The following is a 20,533-nucleotide window of genomic DNA, read 5'->3' on the forward strand; positions in this document are numbered from 1 at the left end:
TCCATAAACGCCCCTGGAAAACCCAAATTTGGATAAGTACAAGGAATGTTTCTTTATATACTTGCTTGGCACGGTGAAAGACTTAGCTGCCGCAATCTCCTTGGCCGCCTGAATTTCCTGGAGGGCGTTCTAGGCTTCGGCCCGTGCATCCTGTGCGCTCTGGCGGACCTTCGCCAGTTCAGACTCTTGCGCCTTACAATCGCGCTCCAAGGACTCAAATCTCTCGATTGCGCCCTGGAGCTGTTGCTGCGCCTCGCCCACCCGGGCCTCGTGCTTCTCGCGCGCGGCGCGCTCCTTGGCCGCTTTATCCTCTGCCTCGGCTAACGCCTTTTTGAGGGCCGCAACCTTGGTCGTGGCCCCTAATAAAGTTCATGACACTTTAGTCAGCTTGAACAATTTACCTTCAACATACACGCAGGTTACTGCATACCTTCGCTATCCTCCAACTCTTCTTCACGCGGCCGAGCTCTCCCTCGGCCCGCTCCAGTTTCTGCTTCAGTCCAGAGACCTCCGCAGTTTGTGCAGTAGCAGCCCGAAACGAGGCCTGCTTATTCACATAGACACCTAATGTTAGGCTCCTGCGAAAATTAATTTTGATCCTCTGTTCGGCTTTTCTTTCCGGACACCGAACAGAGCATTAGGGGCTACTGTCTACGCTGTGATATTCTTCTCACAATCATGTGCTCACCTCAAAAGCCTACTAAAAGGCTAGCACAGGCTTCGGTCAGCCTGTTTTTGATGGACCAAACCCTTTTGACCACCGTACCCATATGGGCACAGTGCTCATCCACGATGGAGGCGCCTTGCAGCGCTTCCAGTAGATGATCCGGCCCCTCTGGTTGGACAGAGGACACTGGTAGCACGCCCCCTCCTTTTGGGAAGGGCCGTTCTCCGGATTCCGGAGCCGTATAGGTCTCCGGAATAGAATCCGGCTGAGGGTCGAATAGAACTCGGCCCGCACCGTCCGCCTCTGTAGGGGCTTTTCCCCCATGTACCCGGCGGTCCGGGATTCATCCTGGGGCGCCGCCCTGACGATCTCCGGAGTCTTCCCCCGGTCCAAGGAGGCCCTTCGAGACGCCTCCTCACCGTCACCCTTGGCCGAGGGGGAGTAAGCGGGCGGCGGCGACATGCTGGCCCACTCCTTTGGGTCCAGCGAACCTTCAGATGAAGATAGCGGAGAGCCGTCCTGAGCCGGACTGCAATAACACGGTTCAAACATTGCAAGGCAGAAAGGATGGACGTTCGGGTGTGCGTAAGGATTTTTGATACTTATGATTTAGCCAGAGGCTTGGCCCGGGAAGGCCGCTCCGGACTGCTATCGACATCCCACGCGGAGTTATCCGCTGGGGAGCCTTTTCCCCTTTTGGGCGCCTTCGCCTCCAGGTTCTTGGAGGCCACCCTCTTCTTCCTCCCCGCTTCAGGTGGGGAGTCATCTTCTTCTTCCTCCTCTTTGTCGTCGTCTTCAGCGGACGAAGAGTGAGTCTCGTCTTCGGACATCACGTCCGAAGCTCCTTTCCGACGAAGACCACTCCTGGTCCCCTTGGCCGCTTTCTTGGCCTTCTTCTCCGGCACGTCATAAGGCGCCGGAAACAACATCTTCGTCAGAAGTGGGAATTCTTGCTCCTCGGGAGGCGGAGCTGGACAGTTAATCTGCCCCGCCACCTCGATCCAGGCCTGGCAAGGTGGGTAGGGGAGCTTAGAAACCATCCTCAAAATATGCCGGTGAAGGGTATACCTTGAAAACATTAAAAGACTTACCGGATTGGCCCGGCGCTTTAAGCTAAGCCCGCGATCTTCAGTCGTGGGTGGTGGCGTCTCGCCGGCCTTGAAGAGCGCTTTCCAGATACCTTCGTGCATCGCGCCGAAGAGCTCTATTAGCGTCTGCTGCTTGGCTGGGTCATACTCCCATAAATAGCAAGCCCGACGTTGGCATGGAAGGATCCGGCGAATGAGCATAACCAGGATCACATTGACAAGCTTGATCTTCTTGGTTATCATGTTCTGGATGCATGTCTGGAGCCCAGTTATCTCGTTCGAAGATCCCCAGGTCAGGCCCTTCTCTTGCCAGGAAGTGAGCCGCATCGGAACTTCGGATCAGAATTCGGGGGCCGCTACCCAATCGGTGTCACGCGGCTCAGTGATGTAAAACCACCCCGACTGCCATCCCTTCACCGTCTCTGCAAAGGAGCCTTCGGGCCAGGTGACATTGGGCATCTTGCCCACCATAGCGCCTTCGCACTCTGCCCTTTGATCGCTCACCACCTTCGGTTTCACATTGAAGGTCTTCAGCCAGAGGCCGAAGTGAGGTGGGATGCGGAGAAAGGCCTCGCACACGACGATAAATGCCGAGATATTGAGGATAAAATTGGGGGCCAGATCGTGGAAGTCCAACCCATAGTAAAACATCAATCCGCGGACAAATGGATGAAGAGGGAATCCCAGCCCGCGGACAAAGTGTGTGAGAAACACAACCCTCTAATGGGGCTCGGGGGTAGGGACGATTTGATCTTTCTTCGAGAGTCGGTGAGCAATCTCCTTGGCTAAGTATCCGGCCTCCCGGAGCTTCGTGATGTCCTTCTTCTTGACGGAGGAGGCAATCCACTTGCCTCCAGCTCCAGATCCGGACATGTTTGGAGTGCCTTCTCAAACGAGGAAAAGCTAAAGTTTGGGCGCTGGAGCTCAAGGACGGAAGGACTGAAGGAGAGAAAGGGTGTGGGTGAAGGAAGATAATCCTTATCCCCTTATAAAGGCCGCGAATATCAAGTGCCCTCCACTCGCCCTAAAAACTCGCCTATTCCCAAGGGCTGTATAAACGGCACGGTTGGGTTACCCATGCCTGCATTGATGAGAATCCCGCGATAAGGGGACACAATCTCTGCTTTGACAAGACATGCCGATGGCAACCGCATCACAAAACGTGGAGCGGCAGACGAAAAACGGTTCGAAATTATGACCGGACAGACGTGACGACTGTGTTATTAAAAAGCTATCAGCGGATAGAACTCGTGTGAAAATATATATTCTCTCTGCGGTTATGTATGGTGTGTATGTGGCAGGTCCGGATACTGTTACCGCATCCGAAGACTATCTTGGAGTTCGGAAAGGGGAACCCGCCTTGCAATGCCAGAGACAATCTGCGCACCGGACTCCTCGTCATTGAAGCCAGGTTTAGAGGCTACTGAGGGAGTCCTGGACTAAGGGGTCCTCGGGCGTCCGGCCTGTTATCCATGGGCCGGACTGATGGGCTGCGAAGACATGAAGGCCGAAGACTGTACCCGTGTCCGTATTGGATTCTACTTGGCGTGGAAGGCAAGCTTGGCGACCGAAGATTCCTTCTTATGTAACCGACTCTATGTAAACCATAGATCCCCCCGGTGTCTATATAAACCGGAGGGGTTAGTCCGGAAAGGACACACACATTACCATAGTCATATAGGCTAGACTTCTAGGGTTTAGCCCTTACGATCTCATGGTAGATCAACTCTTGTAATACTCATATTCATCAAGATCAATCAAGCAGGAAGTAGGGTATTACCTCCATAGAGAGGGCCCGAACCTGGGTAAACATCGTGTCCCCTGTCTCCTGTTACCATCGATCCTAGACGCACAGCTCAGGACCTCCTACCCGAGATCCGCCGGTTTTGATACCGACACCAAGCAAAACACATATCATGTGGTGAATAAAAATATAGCTCCAAGTAAAGTTACCGATGGACGAAGACAAAAGAGGGGATGCCTTCCGGGGCATCCCAAGCTTAGGCTTTTTGGTGTCCTTAGATTTTACCTTGGGGTGCCTTGGGCATCCCAAGCTTAGGCTCTTGCCACTCCTTGTTCCATAATCCATCAAATCTTTACCCAAAACTTGAAAACTTCACAACACGAAACTTAAGAGAAAACCTCGTGAGCTCGGTGAGCGAAAGAAAACAAAACACCACTTCAAGGTACTGTAATGAAATCATTCTATATTTATATTGGTGTTAAACCTACTGTATTCCAACTTTTCTATGGTTCATAAGCTCCATTACTAGCCATAGATTCATCAAAATAAGCAAACAACACACGAAAAACAGAATCTGTCAAAAACAGAACAGTCTGTAGTAATCTGTAACTAACGCAAACTTCTAGAACTCCAGAAATTCTAAAATAAATTTCTGGACGTGAGGAATTTATCTTTTAATCATCTGCAAAAAGAATCAACTAAATATCACTCTCCAGTAAAAAGTTGTAACTAATCTTGTGAGCGCTAAAGTTTCTGTTTTTTACAGCAAGATCGCAAAGACTTTCCCCAAGTCTTCCCAAAGGTTCTACTTGGTACAAACACTAACTAAAACACAAAAACACATCTAAACAGAAGCTAGATGGATTATTTATTCCTAAACAGAACCAAAAAGCAAAAAAATAAAATAAAATTGGGTTGCCTCCCAACAAGCGCTATCGTTTAATGCCCCTAGCTAGGCATAGAGATTTCAATGATGCTCAGATGAAAGACAAGAATTGAAGCACAAAGAATAGGCACGAGCATCATAAAATACGTGACAAACACATCTAAGTCTAACATACTTCCTATGCATAGGCATCTTATAGTCAAACAAATTATCAAAGCAAGCAAAAACTAGCATATGCAAGGAAGCGGAAAGAAACAATAGCAATCTCAACATAACGAGAGGTAATTTAGTAACATGAAAATTTCTACAACCATATTTTCTTCTCTCATAATAATTACATGTAGGATCATAAGCAAATTGAACAATATAGCTATCACGAAACATATTCTTAACACGGTCCACATGTATGCAAAGTTGACACTCTTCCAAAATAGTGGGATTAACATTAACTAAAGTCATGACCTCTCCAAACCCACTTTTATCAAAAATACCATAAGATTGAACATTCTCCAAATATGTGGGATCTAAAGTTGACACTCTTCCAAACCCACTTTAAATTTTATTGCAAACACTATTATCAATATCGTATTCATCATGGGGCTTAAATAAATTTTCAAGATCATAAGAAGAATCACCCCAATCATGATCATTGCAACAAGTAGTAGACATACCAAAACTAGCATCCCCAAGCTTAGGGTTTTGCATATTATTAGCACAATTTACATCAAGAGAATTTATAGTAAAATCATTGCAATCATGCTTTGTATTCAAAGATCTATCGTGAATCACTTCATAAAGTACTTCATCACAATTTTCAGATTCACGAATTTCAAGCAAAACCTCATAAAGATAATATAGTGCACTCAACTCACTAGCAATAGGTTCATCATAATTGGATCTCTTAAAGAGATTAGCAAGTGGATGAGGATCCATAAACTTTTAGCAAGCGAAGATGCAAGCAAAAAGAAGGTACATGGTAACACAAGATCGAACAGAAGGAGGGCGAAGAAAAGGCGAATAAAATGGCAAAGGTGAAGTGGGGGAGAGGAAAACGAGAGGCAAATGGCAAATAATGTAATGCGAGGGATAAGAGTTTGTGATGGGTACTTGGTATGTCTTGACTTGTGCGTAGACTCCCCGGCAACGGCGCCAGAAATGGCTCGTTGACGGGAAACCAAATCTTGACTTGACTTGGTGCACACCTCCCCGGCAACGGCGCCAGAAATCCTTCTTGCTACCTCTTGAGCACTGCGTTGGTTTTCCCTTGAAGAGGAAAGGGTGATGCAGCAAAGTAGCGTAAGTATTTCCATTAGTTTTTGAGAACCAAGGTATCAATCCAGTAGGAGGCCACACGCAAGTCCCTCGTACCTACACAAACAAATAAGAACCTTCCAACCAATGTGATAAAGGGGTTGTCAATCCCTTCACGACCACTTGCAAAAGTGAGATCTGATAGAGATGATAATATTTTTGGTATTTTTATGATAAAGATTAAAAGTAAAGATTGCAAAGTAAAAATAGATTGGAAACTTATATGATGGAAAATAGACCCGGGGGCCATAGGTTTCACTAGTGGCTTCTCTCAAGATAGCATAAGTATTACGGTGGGTGAACAAATTACTGTTGAGAAATTTATAGAAAACTGCATAATTATGAGAATATCTAGGCATGATCATTTCTATAGGCATAACGTCCGCGACAAGTAGACCGACTCCTGCCTGCATCTACTACTATTACTCCACACATCGACCGCTATCCAGCATGCATCTAGAGTATTAAGTTCATAAGAACAGAGTAACGTATTAGGTAAGATGACATGATGTAGACGGATAAACTCATGCAATATGATATAAACCCCATCTTTTTATCCTCGATGGCAACAATACAATACATGTCGTTTCCCCTACTGTCACTGGGATCGAGCACCGCATGATTGAACCCAAAGCTAAGCACTTCTCCCATTGCAAGAAAGATCAATCTAGTAGGCCAAACCAAACTGATAATTCGAAGAGACTTGCAAAGATAAGCAATCATACATAAAAGAATTCAGAGAAGATTCAAATATTGTTCATAGATAATCTTGATCATAAACCCACAATTCATCGGATCTCGACAAACACACCGAAAAAAGAGTTACATCGAATAGATCTCCAAGAAGATCGAGGAGAACTTTGTATTGAGATCCAAAGAGAGAGAAGAAACCATCTAGCTAATAACTATGGACCCGAAGGTCTGTTGTAAACTACTCACACATCATCGGAGAGGCTATGGTGTTGATGTAGAAGGCCTCTGTGATCGATGCCCCCTCCGGTAGAGCTCCAGAAAAGGCCCCAAGATGGGATCTCACGGGTACAGAAGGTTGCGGCGGTGGAATTAGGTTTTCGTGGTGCTCCTCGATGGTTTCGGGGTACGTAGGTATATATAGGAGGAAGAAGTAGGTCGATGGAGCCACGAGGGGCCCACAAGGGTGGAGGCGCGCCCAGGGGCGGTAGGCGCGCCCCCTGCCTCATGGCCTCCTCGTTGATTGCTTGACGTCCACTCCAAGTCCTCTGGATCACGTTGTTCCAAAAATCACGCTCCCGGAGGTTCCATTCCGTTTGGACTCCGTTTGATATTCTTTTTCTGCGAAACACTGAAATAGGCAAAAAAACAGCAATTTGCACTGGGCCTTGGGTTAATAGGTTAGTCCCAAAAATAGTATAAAAGTGTATAAATAAGCCCATTAAACATCCAAAATAGAATATATAATAGCATGGAGCAATCAAAAATTATAGATACGTTGGAGACGTATCAAACACCCAAAGGGTTTACTAGAGTCAATAATTTAGTTCACATCGCCATGTGATTAACACCCAAAGAGTACTAAGGCGTGATCATGTTTTGCTTGTGAGAGAAGTTTAGTCAACGGGTCTGCCACATTCAGATCCATATGTATTTTGCAAATTTCTATGTCTACAATGCTCTGCATGGAGTTACTCTAGCTAATTGCTCCCACTTTCAATATGTATCCAGATTTAGACTCAGAGTCATCCAGATCGGTGTTAAAGCTTGCATCAACGTAACTCTTTACGATGAACTCTTTATCACCCCCATAATCAAGAAATATTTCTTTATTCCTCTAAGGATAATTTTGAACGCTGTTCAGTGATCTTCTCCTGGATCACTATTGTACCCCTTTACCAAACTCATGGCAAGTTACACAATAGATCCGGTATACAGCATGGCATACTTTATAGAACCTATGGCTGAGGCATAGGGAATGACTTTCATTCTCCCTCTATCTTCTGACGTGGTTGGGTTTCGAGTTTTACTCAACTTCATACCTTACAACTCAGGCAAGAACTCCTTCTTTGACTGATCCATTTTGAACTCCTTCAAAATCTTATCGAGGTATGTACTCATCGAAAGTCTTATCAAGCGTCTTGATCTATCTTTATAGATCTTGATGCCTAATATGTAAGTAGCTTCACTGAGGTCTATCTTTGAAAAAAACTCCTTTCAAACACTCCTTTATGCTTTCCAGAAAATTCTACATCATTTCCGATCAACAATATGTCATTCACATATACTTATCAGAAAGGCTGTAGTGCTCCCACTCACTTTCTTGTAAATACAGGCTTCACCACAAATCTGTATAAAACTATATGCTTTGATTAACTCATCAAAGCGATATTCCAACTCTGAGATGCTCGCACCAGTCCATAAATGGATCACTGGAGCTTGCACACTTTGTTAGTGAAGGAAATATACCCTAGAGGCAATAATAAAGTTGTTATTTATATTTCTTTATATCATTGATAAATGTTTATTATTCATGCTAGAATTGTATTAACCAGAAACTTAGTACATGTGTGAATACATAGACAAACAAAGTGTCCCTAGTATGCCTCTACTTGACTAGCTCATTAATCAAAGATGGTTAAGTTTCCTAGCCATAGACATGTGTTGTCATTTGATGAACGGGATCACATCATTAGAGAATGATGTGATGGACAAGACCCATCCGTTAGCTTAGCACTATGATCGTTTAGTTTATTGCTATTGCTTTCTTCATGACTTATACATGTTCCTATGACTATGAGATTATGCAACTCCCTAATACTAGAGGAACACTTAGTGTGCTATCAAACGTCACAACATAACCGGTTGATTATAAAGATTCTCTACAGGTGTCTCTGATGGTGTTTGTAGAGTTGGCATAGATCGATATTAGGATTTGTCACTCCAAGTGTTGGAGAGGTATCTCTGGGCCCTCTCGGTAATGATCATCACTATAAGCCTTGCAAGTAATGTGACTAATGATTTAGTTGCAAGATGATGCATTATGGAACGAGTAAAGAGACTTGCCGGTAACGAGATTGAACTAGGTATGATGATACCGACGATCGAATCTTAGGCAAGTAACATACTGATGACAAAGGGAACAACATATGTTGTTATGCGGTTTGACCGATAAAGATCTTCGTAGAATATGTAGGAGCCAATATGAGCATGCAGGTTCCGCTATTGGTTATTGACCGGAGATGTGTCTCGGTCATGTCTACATAGTTCTCGAACCCGTAGGGTCCGCACGCTTAACGTTCGATGACGATTCGTATTATGAGTTTATGTGATTTGATGACCGAAGGTTGTTTGGAGTCCCGGATGAGATCACGGACATGACGAGGAGTCTCGAAATGGTTGAGACATAAAGATTGATATATTGGACCGTGTTATTCGGACACCGGAAGTGTTCCAGATAGTTACGGGTAAAACCAGAGTGCCGGAGGGGTTACTGGAACCCCCCGGGGAACTAATGGGGCACCATGGGCCTTATTGGAGAGAGAGGAGGGCAGCCAGGGCGCCCCCCTTTCCTTCTCCCTCTCCCCCTCTCCTTCCTCCCCCCTCTCTCCCTTTTGGTGGAATCCTACTAGGACTAGGAGTCCTAGTAGGACTCCCCTCTTGAGGCGCGCCCTAGAGGCCGGCCGGCCGGCCCTCCCCTCCTCCCTCCTTTACATACGTGGGGAGGGGGCACCCTAGAACACACAAGTTGATCTTTTAGCCGTGTGCGGTGCCCCCCTCCACAGTTACGCATCTCGGTCATATCGTCGTAGTGCTTAGGCGAAGCCCTGCGCCGGTAACTTCATCATCACTATCACCACGCCGTCGTGCTGACGAAAATCTCCCTTCGCCTCAATTGGATCAAGAGTTTGAGGGACGTCACTGAGCTGAACGTGTGCAGATCGCGGAGGTGCCGTACGTTCGGTACTTGGATCGGTTGGATCGCGAAGACATTCGACTACATCAACTGCGTTACTAAACGCTTCCGCTTTCGGTCTATGAGGGTACGTGGACACACTCTCCCCACTCGTTGCTATGCTTCTCCTAGATAGATCTTGCGTGATCGTAGGCATTTTTTTGAAATACTACGTTCCCCAACAGTGGCATCCGAGCCAGGTCTATGCGTAGATGTTATATGCACGAGTTGAACACAATGAGTTGTGGGCGATAATGGTCATACTGCTTACCAACATGTCTTACTTTGATTCGTCGGTATTGTTGGATGAAGCGGCCCAGACCGACATTACATGATCGCGTTCATGAGACTGGTTCTACCGACGTGCTTCGCACACAGGTGGCTAGTGGGTGTCTGTTTCTCCAGCTTTAGTTGAATCGAGTTTGACTACGCCCGGTCCTTGTTGAAGGTTAAAACAGCACACTTGACGAAAAACCGTTGTGGTTTTGATGCGTAGGTAAGAACGGTTCTTGCTAGAAGCCCGTAGCAGCCACGTAAAACTTGCAACAACAAAGTAGAGGACGTCTAACTTTTTTTTGCAGGGCTTGCTGTGATGTGATATGGTCAAGATGTGATGATATATAAATTGTTGTATGAGATGATCATGTTTTGTAACAGTTATCGGCAACTGGAGGAGCCATATGGTTGTCGCTTTATTGTATGAAATGCAATCGCCATGTAATTGCTTTACTTTATCACTAAGCGGTAGCGATAGTCGTAGAAGCAATAGTTGGCGAGACGACAACGATGCTACGATGGAGATCAAGGTGTCAAGCCGGTGATGATAGTGATCATGACGGTGCTTTGGAGATGGAGATCAAAGGCACAAGATGATGCTGGCCATATCATATCACTTATTTGATTGCATGTGGTGTTTATCCTTTATGCATCTTATTTTGCTTAGTACAGCGGTAGCATTATAAGATGATCTCTCAATAAATTTCAAGGTATAAGTGTTCTCCCTGAGTATGCACCGTTGCTACAGTTCGTCGTGCCGAGACACCACGTGATGATCGGGTGTGGTAAGCTCTATGTTCACATACAACGGGTGCAAGCCAGTTTTTGCACACGCAGAATACTCGGGTTGAACTTGACGAGCCTAGCATATTCAGATATGGCCTCAGAACACTAAGACCTAAAGGTCGAGCGTGAATCATATAGTAGATATGATCAACATAGTGATGTTCACCATTGAAAACTACTCCATCTCACGTGATGATCGGACATGGTTTAGTTGATATGGATCACGTGATCACTTAGATGATTAGAGGGATGTCTATCAAAGTGGGAGTTCTTAAGTAATATGATTAATTGAACTTTAATTTATCATGAACTTAGTACCTGATAGTATTTTGCATGTCTATGTTGTTGTAGATCAATGGCCCGTGCTTCTGTTCCTTTGAATTTTAATGCATTCCTAGCGAAAGCTAAGTTGAAAGATGGTAGCAACTACACGGACTGGGTCCGTAACTTGAGGATTATCCTCAATGCTGCACAGAAGAATTACGTCCTGGAAGCACCACTAGGTGCAAGACCCGCTGCAGGAGCAACGCCAGACGTTATGAATGCCTGGCAGAGCAAAGCTGAGGACTACTCGATAGTTTAGTGTGCCATGCTTTACGGCTTAGAACCGGGACTTCAATGATGTTTTGAACGTCATGGAGCATATGAGATGTTCCAGGAGTTGAAGTGAATATTTCAAGCAAATGCCCGGATTGAGAGATATGAAGTCTCCAATAAGTTCTACAGCTGCAAAATGGAGGAGAATAGTTCTGTCAGTGAACATATACTCAAAATGTCTGGGTACGACAATCACTTGACTCAACTGGGAGTAAATCTTCTGGTTGATAGTGTCATTGACAGAGTTCTTCAATCACTGCCACCAAGCTACAAAAGCTTCGTGATGAACTATAATATGCAAGGGATGGATAAGAAAATTCCTGAGCTCTTCGCGATGCTAAAGGCTGCGGAGGTAGAAATCAAGAAGGAGCATCAAGTGTTGATGGTTAACAAGACCACTAGTTTCATGAAAAAAGGTAAAGGGAAGAAGGGGAACTTCAAGAAGAACGACAAGCAAGTTGCTGCTCAAGTGAAGAAGCCCAAGTCTGGACCTAAGCCTGAGACTGAGTGCTTCTACTTCAAAGGGACTGGTCACTTGAAGCGGAACTGCCCCAAGTATTTGGCGGATAAGAAGGATGGCAAAGTGAAAGGGGCTACAAATTAAGCGAAGATTGGCTAAGGACGAGGTGACGATGCACGTGGAAAATTGTTCCAAAGTTGATGTGATCGCCGTCAGCACGCTACCTCTACATCTACCTTCGGGACTAGTTTTAGACCAGAATAATTGTTATTTGGTGCCAGCGTTAATCATGAACATCATATCTGGATCTTGTTGATGCGAGACAGTTATTCATTTAAATCAGAGAATAATGGTTGTTCTATTTATATGAGTAATATCTTTTATGGTCATGCACCCTTGATGAGTGGTCTATTTTTATTGAATCTCAATAGTATTGATACACATATTCATAGTATTGAAGCCAAAAGATATAAGTTTAATAATGATAGTGCGACTTATTTGTGGCACTGCCGTCTAGGTCATATTGGTGTAAAGTGCATGAAGAAACTCCATGCTGATGGACTTTTGGAATCTACGTGTGAAGCGGAGTATATAGCTGCTTTAGGATCGACACAGCCTTCTGGTTGCATCATATACAACTCTTCTTTAATAAATCCATTAAGAAATGCAGTTTTGACATCCATTTGCCAGATTTCATCAAATGCGGCAATTGCTAACATGATTCGGACAGACTTAAGCATCGATGCGAGTGAGAAAATCTCATTGTAGTCAACACCTTTGAACTTGTCAAAAAACCTTTTTGCAACAAGTTGAGCTTTGTAGACAGTAACATTACCGTCAGTGTCAGTCTTCTTCTTGAAGATCCATTTATTCTCTATGGCTTGCAGCTCATCGGGTAAGTCAACCAAAGTCCACACTTTGTTCTCATACATGGATCCCATCTCAAATTTCATGGCCTCAAGCCATTTTGCGGAATCTGGGCTCATCATCGCTTCCTCATAGTTCGTAGGTTCGTCATGGTCTAGTAACATGACTTCCAGAACAGGATTACCATACTACTCTGGTACGTACTGTACTCTGGTTGACTTACGAGGTTGGGTAGTAACTTGATCTGAAGTTTCATGATCATCATCATTAACTTCCTCACTAATTGGTGTAGGAATCACTGGAACTGATTTCTGTTATGAACCATTTTCCAATTCGAGAGAAGGTACAACTACCTCATCAAGTCCTACTTTCCTCCCACTCACTTCTTTCGAGAGAAACACCTTCTCTAGAAAGGATCCATTTTTAGCAACAAATGTCTTGCCTTCGGATCTGTGATAGAAGGTGTACCCAAGAGTTTCCTTTGGGTATCCTATGAAGACGCATTTCTCCGATTTGGCTTCGAGCTTATCAGGTTGAAGCTTTTTCACATAAGCATCGCAGCCCCAAACTTTAAGAAACGACAACTTAGGTTTCTTGCTAGTCCATAGTTCATATGGTGTCGTCTCAATGGATTAGATGGTGCCCTATTTAATGTGAATGGAGCCGTCTCTAAAGCATGACCCCAAAACAATAGCGGTAAATCGGTAAGGGACATCATAGATCGCACCATATCTAATAAAGTGCGGTTACAATGTTCGGACACACCATTACGCTGTGGTGTTCCAGGTGGTGTGAGTTGCGAAACTATTCCGCATTGTTTCAAATGAAGACCAAACTCATAACTCAAATATTCACTTCCATGATCATATCATAGAAACTTTATTTTCTTGTTACAATGATTTTCCACTTCACTATGAAATTCTTTGAACTTTTCAAATGTTTCAGACTTATGTTTCATTAAGTAGATATACCCATATCTACTCAAATCATATATGAAGGTCAGAAAATAACGATACCCATCGCGAGCCTCAACACTCATCAGACCGCATACATCAGTATGTATTATTTCCAATAAGTCAGTTGCTCGCTCCATTGTTCCGGAGAACGAAGTCTTAGTCATCTTCCCCATGAGGCATGGTTCGCAAGCATCAAGTGATTCCAAAAGCCCATCAGCATGGAGTTTCTTCATGCGCTTTACACCAATATGACCTAAACGGCAGTGCCACAAATAAGTTGCACTATCATTATTAACTTTGCATCTTTTGGCTTCAATATTATGAATATGTGTATCACTACAATCGAGATTCAACAAAAATAGACCACTCATCAAGGGTGCATGATCATAAAAGATATTACTCATATAAATATAACAACCATTATTCTCTGATTTAAATGAATAACCGTCTCGCATTAAACAAGATCCAAATATAATGTTCATGCTCAACGCTGGCACCAAATAACATTTATTTAGGTCCAATACTAATCCCGAAGGTAGAGGGAGCATGCGATGGTGATCTTATCAACCTTGGAATCACTTCCAACACACATCGTCACCTCGCCCTTAACTAGTCTCTGTTCATTTTGCAACTCCGGTTTTGAGTTACTAATCTTAGCAACTGAACCGGTATCAAATACCCTGGGGTTACTATGAACACTAGTAAAGTACACATCAATAACATGTATATCAAATATACCTTTGTTCACTTTGCCATCCTTCTTATCCGCCAAGTATTTGGGGTAGTTCCGCTTCCAGTGACCATTCCCTTTGCAGTAGAAGCACTCAGTTTCAGGCTTAGGTCTAGTTTTGGGTTTCTTCACGGGAGTGGCAACTTTGCTTGCCATTCTTTCTTGAAGTTCCCTTTCTTTTCCTTTGCCCCTTTTCTTGAAACTAGTGGTATTAGCATTGCGAAGAGCTCATGAATTGTTTTCGTCATCCCTTGCATATTATAGTTCATCACGAAGTTCCAGTAACTTGGTGATAGTGACTAGAGAACTCTGTCAATCACTATCTTATCTGGAAGATCAACTCCCACTTGATTCAAGCGATTGTAGTACTCAGACATTCTGAGCACATGCTCACTAGTTGAGCTATTCTCCTCCATCTTGTAGGCAAAGTACTTGTCAGAGGTCTCCTACCTCTCGACACGGGAATGAGTCTGAAATACCAATTTCAACTCTTGGAACATCTCATATGCTCGGTGGTGTTCAAAACATTTTGAAGTCTCGGTTCTAAGGCGTAAAGCATGGCACACTAAACTATCAAGTAGTCATCATACCGAGCTTGCTAAACGTTCATAACGTCTGCATCTACTGTGCAATAGGTCCGTCACCTAGCGGTGCGTCAAGGACATAATTCTTCCGTGCAGCAATGAGGATAATCCTCAGATCACGGACCTAGTCCGCATCATTCCTACTATCGTCTTTCAACTTATTTTTCTCTAGGAACATATCAAAAATAAATGGGGAGCTACATTGCAAGCTATTGATCTACAACATAGATATGCAAATACTATCAGGACTAAGTTCATGATAAATTAAGTTCAATTAATCATATTACTTAAGAACTCCCACTTAGATAGACATCCCTCAAGTCATCTAAATGATATGTGATCCAAATCAACTAAACCATGTCCGATAATCACGTGAGATGGAGTAGTCTTCAATGGTGAACATCTCTATGTTGATCATATCTACTATATGATTCACGTTCGACCTTTCGGTCTCCAGTGTTCTGAGGCCATATCTGCATATGCTAGGTTCATCAAGTTTAACCCGAGTATTCTGCATGTGCAAAACTGGCTTGCACCCGTTGTATGTGAACGTAGAGCTTATCACACCCGATCATCACGTGGTGTCTGGGCATGATGAACTGTAGCAACGCTGCATACTCAGGGAGAACACTTATACCTTGAAATTTAGTGAGGGATCATCTTATAATGCTACCATCATACTAAGCAAAATAAGATGCATAAAAGATAAAGATCACATGCAATCATAATATGTGACATGATATGGCCATCATCATCTGTGCCTTTGATCTCCACCTCCAAAGCACCGTCATGATCTCCATCGTCACCGGCTTGACACCTTGATCTTTGACGGTAGCTGGAACTACGTCGGTATTTCCCCGGAGAGGGAGGGATGATGTAGCACAATGAAGGAAGGTATTTCCCTAAGTTATGAAACCAAGGTATCAAACCAGTAGGAGAACCAAGCAACACAACGTAAACATCACCTGCACACAAACAACAGCACCTCGCAACCCGACGAGTTAAAGGGGTTGTCAATCCCTTCCGGGTACAGCGCCTCAAGATAGGCAAGTGTACGTGAGATGAATTGTAGTAGATTGATAGATCGAACGCCAAATAAAATAAATAAAGATAAAACGCAGCAAGGTATTTTTGTATTTTTTTGGTTTAATAGATCTGAATAAAAATGCAAAGGAAAAGTAGACCGCAAGTCAAATATATGAGAAAGAAGACCTGGGGGCCGTAGGTTTCACTAGTGGCCTCTCTTGAGAAAAATAGCAAACGGTGGGTAAACAAATTACTGTGGGCAATTGATAGAACTTAAAATAATTATGACGATATCCAGGCAATGATCATTACATAGGCATCACGTCCAAGATTAGTAGACCAACTCCTGCCTGCATCTACTACTATTACTCCACACATCGACCACTATCCAGCATGCATCTAGTGTATTAAATTCATGGAAAAACGGAGTAATGCAATAAGAACGATGACATGATGTAGACAAGATCCGTTTATCTATATGGCGGCGGATATAGATCTCGTCTTTTTATCCTTAGTAGCAACGATACATACGTGTTGTTTCCCTTTGTCACTAGGATCGAGCACCGTAAGATCGAACCCACCACCGGGCACCTCTTCCCATTGCAAGATAAATAGATCAAGTTGGCCAAACAAAACTGTTGGGGGTATTACCACTGGGTGTAAACCAACCAGGATAGGCCGGGTTAACCCCATAAGTAGTTCATCTGTATCTGAAGCCCATGAAGACAGACGGTGACGCTTCATGAAGGCCCAGGGCCCAAAGCCGGTTTAAGGCATGTAGACACAAACCGGCATTGATATGTAAACCTGTGTTGTAAGATAGAGGTAGCAGAGACCTGGCTGGACACGATTATGAGCCGGCCTCAGGATTCTGTAAACCGGCGGGCATCAACCCATGTATATAAGGGGACGACCCGGCGGCGGTTCAGGGACAACAGGAAACAACTCGAGACTCAGGCAAAGCGTATTCGCTCCCTGGTCGTCGAAACCCAATCAATTCCATCACAACTGGGCGTAGGCTTTTACCTTCATCGTAAGGGGCCGAACTAGTATAAAACTCTCTTGCGTCCCTTGTCCGCTTTAACCCCTTTAAGCTAACCCGTAGTGATGGCTCCACGACTAAGTCCTTTCTCTAGGACATCTGCCGTGACAAAACCACGACAGTTGGCGCCCACCGTGGGGCTATCGCATGATGGTTTCAAGTTCTTGGAGGGCAACTTCGAAGGACTCAAGGGTTACGCTGTGGGCTGGATGACCAAGAGTCGTCGCGGCAAACTCTACATCGACGATGCAGGCTGGGGCCCCGAGGCCGGCTAAATCGAGTACGGGTACCGGGTCCCCTTTGGTGGCATACATGTTTTCATTGGCAAGATCGGTGAACCAGGCCCTGAGCCGGACATCTGCACCGACCTCGTCGAAACGGCTCAGCGTGCGAGATCTGCCCGGGTCAAGCCTGTCATGAAGCGTGCCTTCGTGGGAGTTATCCATGGAGGGGAATCACATGATAGATCGGAATCTGGTGGTGAGACCGTCGTTTATTCCGGTGACGAGTCATCGACCGGAGAGACCGAGTCGTTATATCAGTTACAAGATGGCCGGATTGAGGGCTGTTCCGATGGCGACAGTATTCCGGACCCCTTTGATCTGCCAAACCGGGTTGCGATCTTCATGGCCGGCACGCAACCGGCGCTCCACTCTTCGACCGCAGCGGCGATGATTTCCGGATCAGCAGTGGCGGCAGCGGCCGGGGCAGGAGGCCCTGTGCGACCGCCAGCTCAGGTTCTATCTGATTTGTTTGACGCGTTGGCAACACTGATGCGGAGGTTAACTCGGCGGATCAGGATGCACACAATGCGGAAATCGGAAAGGTGAAAGATCAGATCACCCAGGCCAAAGCCGATTTAGCAGCTGAGGATACCAGGATAGCCGCAGAGCGGGCTGCTTTGGATGCACAAGCTTACCGGATTATGCTGGATCAGAGTACGTCGAACGAAGTCCTAAAGAGGAGGCACCGATCTCGCCTGCCGCCAGTTTATGACGCTAGAAATCACTTTAACACCCCAGGAGCGGGGACCAGTAATCCGCCGGTGGTAAACCGGGCGGAGGCACCGGGGGCAGGGGTGCCGGTTCAGCCACGTTTGGTGGATCCGCCTCGTCATAACAACATTGTGGCACCGCATGTCCCCACGCCACCGGGTCATTATTCTAACCCGATGGACAACATTGTCGCTGCCGCTTCACGGCTGGCGGCCATCCCAATCGAAGGCGATTCTCCAGCAGCAGTCGAGACGCGTCGGGTTAAGGAGCTTCTTCAGACAGCCTTGGTTCAACAGGAGGCCTATTCATATAGTTGCGATCGGATTCATTCCACTCCCCGTCCAAGCCGGAGTTACAGCAGGCATATGGATGAACCGGCAGTGTCAAGCAATGCGCAGAACCATGATCCGCCCCGTGGCAATAAACCGGCGGGTGGTGCTGGTGATGCTCAGGAGGTGGTGGACCGGGCTCGAGCACGCAGAGAGGCCGAGTTAGCGGCGCAGCATGAAGCCCGTCAGCTTACTCCGGTTCGTCCAACCACATCAATGGAACCAGGAGTTACCTCTAGTTCCTTGGGAGTGCCATGTCTTGTCCCAGCGCTGTGCAATGTGCGCCTGCCCAAGGATTTCAAGGGCCCGCGCAAGGTGCCGAATTACACCGCCAATTTATCCCCTAAAACATGGGTCGAAAGCTATGAGATGGCCATGGAGATGCTGGACGTGGATGATGCGGCTTGTGCGAAGTACTTCACCATGATGCTAGAAGGGACGGCCCGCACTTGGTTAAAGAGCTTACTGGCTAATTCTATCAGGTCATGGGCCGAGTTGAGAGTCCGGTTTATTCAGAATTTCAAGGATACATGCAAACAACCCATGTCAATTGTGGACTTAGCTGCCTGTGTCCAGGAGAAAGGAGAATCAACAACCCATTGGGTGCGCCGGGTTTCGGAGATTTTGCATTCATCAGATCGCATTAACGCTGACACCACAGTTTTAACATTGGAAGGCAATTGCCGGTTTGAACCCCTGAAGTTGAAGTTGGGACGGCTCAAACATCATTGTAATGACATGGGAACCCTCATGGCTGCACTGGTGAAGTATGCCGACTCTGATAGTACCAAGGATCCCGAGTCTGACGATGATAAGACAGGGAAGGGAAAGAAGAGCGGCAACGCCAAGGGGCAACACCACAACCCGGCGGGCCATGGAAACGGCGGCAAGCGTAAAGCGGACCACAGTTTAGACTTTGTGGCTAACACTAATACACACGACAAGGGCCAGCGGCATAAGGGTAAACCGCCCCAGCGCGGTGGAAGGCCAAATCCTAATCCGGACCGTTTGTCTTATCTGTTGAACCAGCCCTGTCCGAAGCATGGGACGATGGAGGAACCGTCCACACACCTCTGGAAAGATTGTTACATCATGCAAGAGTTCAAAAATTCTGATTCTTTCCGGTATGATCATGGACCAGGAGGCGGTTCGGGCCCCGGCTCTCATGGGCCGGGTTATGGCGGAGGAAATTCCGGTTCAGGCTTCCACGGTAATCAGGGCGGACATAACAATCAAGGTAATCAGGGTAACCAAGGCGGCTATAATCATCAGGGCAATCAACAGCAGCAGCAGCAGTCGGGTTACCAGAGCAACCCGAAGCAGTTGAATAGCGGACAATGTCATGTCTTCACCACTAGCTTGGACAAGCGTGATCAGAAGCTTCATAGAAGGGCGGTGAATGCCGTTGAACCAGCGGTGCCCCGTTATTTGCGCTGGTCCGAGCAGCCAATTGTGTGGAGTAGAGAAGATCATCCGCCCCGGGTTGACAATCCGGGTCATCTGGCTCTGGTGGTGGCACCTCAGGTGGGAGGTTATAAGTTCACTAAGGTACTCATGGATGGAGGGAGTAGTATCAATATCCTTTATTATGAAACTTTCCATCGCATGGGGTTAACAGATAAAAATCTTAAACCGTCCAATACGGTATTCTATGGTGTGGTGCCTGGTAAGTCGGCATATCCTGTTGGTAAGATAGCTCTGGAGGTGGCTTTTGGAGATGAGCATGACTCGAGATCAGAAACCTTGACCTTTGAAGTGGTGAAAATCAGCAGCCCGTATCATGCCCTATTTGGACGTCCAGCTTATGTTAAGTTTATGGCACGACCTTGTTATGTCTATCTGCAGCTCAAGATGCCGGGTCACAAGGGAACTATAACCGTGCATGGGAGCCGTAAGATTGCTTTGGAGTGTGAAGAAGGTGATGCGGCTTATGCTGAGTCGGTTTGTGCAACGGAAGAGTTGAAGTTTTACAAGGACAATGTTGATCCGGCAGATATGACTTCATTAAAGAAACCAACTACAGAGCATGATCCGTCCCTGAAGTTTAAATCGGCTGATGAGAATAAACTTGTTGACTTCGTGCCTGGTGATTCGTCCAAGCAGTTTAGCATCAGTGCTAACTTGGATCCAAAATATGAAAGCGCGCTCATCGAGTTCATCCGCGAGAATCGGGACATCTTTGCATGGAAGCCTTCTGACATGCCAGGTGTACCGAAAGAACTCGCTGAGCACACTCTCAATGTTGATCCCAAGTATAAACCGGT

Source organism: Aegilops tauschii, chromosome 6 (assembly GCF_002575655.3).
Source record: "Aegilops tauschii subsp. strangulata cultivar AL8/78 chromosome 6, Aet v6.0, whole genome shotgun sequence".
NCBI lineage: Eukaryota > Viridiplantae > Streptophyta > Magnoliopsida > Poales > Poaceae > Aegilops > Aegilops tauschii.